Below are 3,303 nucleotides of genomic sequence, written 5' to 3' on the forward strand. Positions count from 1 at the left end.
CAGCCAGGGGCTTAGCTCCTCGCCCGCTGCGCCGGCCCCTCCTGGCAAAGAGCGAAGGCCTGGGTTCCGAGCCCCGAAGAAAAACTGGTGCCAGCAGCCAGGGGAAGGGGCCCCAGACTGTGAGAGGGCACAGGCCAGGCTGAGGGACCCACCTGAGTGCACAATTTTTTGTGCACCGGGCCTCTAGTATTCATACAAGAAAATACTACTGAACAATAAAAAGGAATACACTATTAATCCATACAAGAATGTTATGAATCTGAGAAAAAAATATGTTAAGTGAAAGAAGGCAAACAAAAATGTCTACATACTGTGCCGGGGTCCAAACCCAGCAGGTCCAGGGGTTCCCAAAGGTGTAGACGGAGTCGGCGAAGAAGGAATGACACGGAGACAGCGTTCAGTTGATCAGCAGCCTAGCCAGGATCTCCAGTCAAGTTCTGGTCTGGATCTCCAGAGAAGTTCTGCCATTTATTGTCTTGTTACATCCGTATTTATACCAGTTGATTTTAATCCTGTCAATTTCTATTACAAAGGTTAGGGAGTTTCTTATCTCCATTCCAGGGAGTAAAGATTATGTAGCTTAAGCATGATTGTTTGTAGTGATTAACTACCCGCCTGGCACTTAGTTAAGGAGTTTCATCCCCTCCCTGACTTCAGGGGAAAATTCCTACCTGGGACACAACCTTTCTAGGAGAGGCATCCCCTCCCTGACTTCAGGGAAAAATTCCTACCTGGGGAAACAACCTTTCTTGGAGAGGTGACCTTGGTTAAAACACACAGCGCTAAGGGGAGCAAACATATTAAGAACAGTATGCTATATAAGCCAGGTCCCTTGAAACATATGCTGTGCAGATGTTTCTATCCTGCAGCGACTGTGTCAAGCAGCAAGGATGGACCGGCTTCCGGCAATACTGTATTATCTTTTTATGTAAAATGACAGAAAGTGCAAGCTACTCTATAGTGACAGAAAGCTGGGCAGTGGTTTTGCCTAGGGATGAGGGTTTATGTTCAGGAGGGAGGAGTTTCCTAAGGGCATGTAAAGATGAAGATATTTCTGAATGATGGGCATGCTCCTAACTTAATTGTGTTGGTGAAATAACAGGTGTATACTTGTATCATAGGTAGATAAAAACTAAATGTGAGAGAATATTGTATTACTATTATACTGCAATAAAGCTTTTCCAAAAAAAACCACACTCCAGGTAATGGAAAGCCCTAGAATTGTTAATGTTAACCATATCAGTGCACCTAAAATTAAAGAATACTAAGTATAGTTCATAGTTCTAGGGGATTTTTTAAGTTGTTATTGTGGGAACCATGCCAGGTCCCTGGATAATCAAGGCTGTTGGGCGCACAAAGGCCTTGCTATCAATACACCAGAATGACCTAAGGCCGCTCTGGGCATGTGCCTGAATGGAATGTTCAAGGACTCTGAGCCTGGGAATCCTAAGCAGGACAACATACCATGAGTGGGTGCAAGGAAACAAGGCACACTGTGCCCTTCTGTAGCAAATATGATTGATGTCACTGTTGGCACAAAGCCTTCTTTGTCTAAATAGTGTAAAAGTAGGTTACTGACCAGCTAGCTAGTTAGCTGGAGTAGGCTGAGGTGGGAGTGAGAAGAAATCTGCTGGAGTATGGAGAGAGAGACCCTAGGATGGAGTGTGTGAAGAAGTCTGCTTGAGAGAGAAGATGAGCAGGAGAGACAGCTCATCTGTCAGACAGCTGCTGAGCCAGAGGGCTCAGATACTGCTATGATGTGAGGCGGTGAGTCTAGGAGGCAGCATGTGACTGCTCAGATAATAGGTGTTGGTACAGAGGCTGATGCTGCTTTCTGGGAAATATATATGTTCACCAGCCAGTGTCTGGCTGCCTGCCTGTATGGCCTTTGCTGTGAGGACTATTCTTCTCTGATGGTTATATGACCACTGGATTATTCAATAAAGACTTATTCTTATAAACCCACTTCTCATCTTCCAAGACCCTCTGCCAAGCTCTGCCCACACTCAGAGCCAGTCAGACCATCAGAGCTGTAAGCTGCTCTTGCTACCAGCTCTAAGAGTTATTTATAGTCATCTTTTGCTTACTTGGTGCAAAAATTATCACAAGAAGTTTTTTCTATGAAATAAGAATAAAACAAAAAGGATGGTTTGAAAGGTCACCTAAAGCTATAACAATTTAATCCTCATGTTTCTCTGCTTCTTTTGCTTTCTCAGAAGTTATAAGAAAAATGTTGGCTGAAATGGAAAGAGAACTCAGCAGATCATTGAAAGAATTAGAAGAGTTATCAGGTACAGATGAAACAGTTGATTGAGAAGATGGAGATGGATAAGGACCAGACAATGGCAGAGCAAGACAGGATTCTAAATATTAAATTTCCGGCATTCAACTGTGTCATCACCATTTTATCATCCACTGCACTGAATCAAAAACATGCTTAGAAGTTAGAGCATTATGTCAGATTAAGGATCTTTCTGACCCAAACACTAGTAGACATTTCATGACCATATACACAATTAATCATGTAATTACATACCCAGGCTTTCTGTATCGTCCTGTTCTTCAGGCTCAACTATGAGTCACTGTTGAGTCCAGATATCAGCCCAGAAATACAGTGTGGACTGGCACAGGCCCTGATCTCCTCAACCTATTACTGTTATCTTGCTTCCAAGTTTCGGGAAGTTGTACTAAGTTCACTGATGAGACATCTGCCATGACTCTGAATCATATAGTAACCTTCCCTATAGAATTCATTCATCTTTCTCGCATTCGTAGACAGATATTTGAGAGGCCACACTACATAGATCAGAGATGAAGGAAAAAATGATATCGTTTCCAGGAAGACTGTGGTGCATATGGGTGAAGAGGAAGTAAGTTTTTGAAATTTATTCACAAATAAGTTTCAAAAACTCATGAAGGATTAACATAGGTATTGAAAAGGGAAGTAATTTGGCAAATGTGGGAAATGTTTTACATTGTGTAATTTCAATCTTCATTTTTTTTCCTCTCAGAATTATTTATGTAAGAAATATCAAGGAGAAATACCAGAAAGAGATCAAGAGAACTTAAAATGAGTTAAAGATTTTACACCAGAAAATAAAAGATGAAAAATGTACCATACTCTGAAAATCCCAGGAACATAACTTCTTAAACAGATCTTTCCCTTCCACAGGGAACACCTTGACTGAACAACTTCTGAATGTCACACAGTTGCCACTAAACTAAAATTAGAATCAGGATGTTTGCACTTTTGTTGAACCAAAAAGTTTGCAAAGATGAAATAAACTGCAAAGACAATTTTTC

The 3,303-nt window shown here is 41.6% G+C and overlaps 1 pseudogene; it reads left to right on the top strand.

Annotated features, from left to right (window-relative positions):
- Nucleotides 1-3,301, top strand: part of LOC102751784 — an 18,067-nt pseudogene extending 14,766 nt beyond the window's left edge.
- Nucleotides 3,302-3,303: the final 2 nt, after the last annotated feature.

This window comes from Myotis davidii, unplaced genomic scaffold (assembly GCF_000327345.1).
Source record: "Myotis davidii unplaced genomic scaffold, ASM32734v1 scaffold3436, whole genome shotgun sequence".
Classification (NCBI taxonomy): Eukaryota; Metazoa; Chordata; class Mammalia; order Chiroptera; family Vespertilionidae; genus Myotis; species Myotis davidii.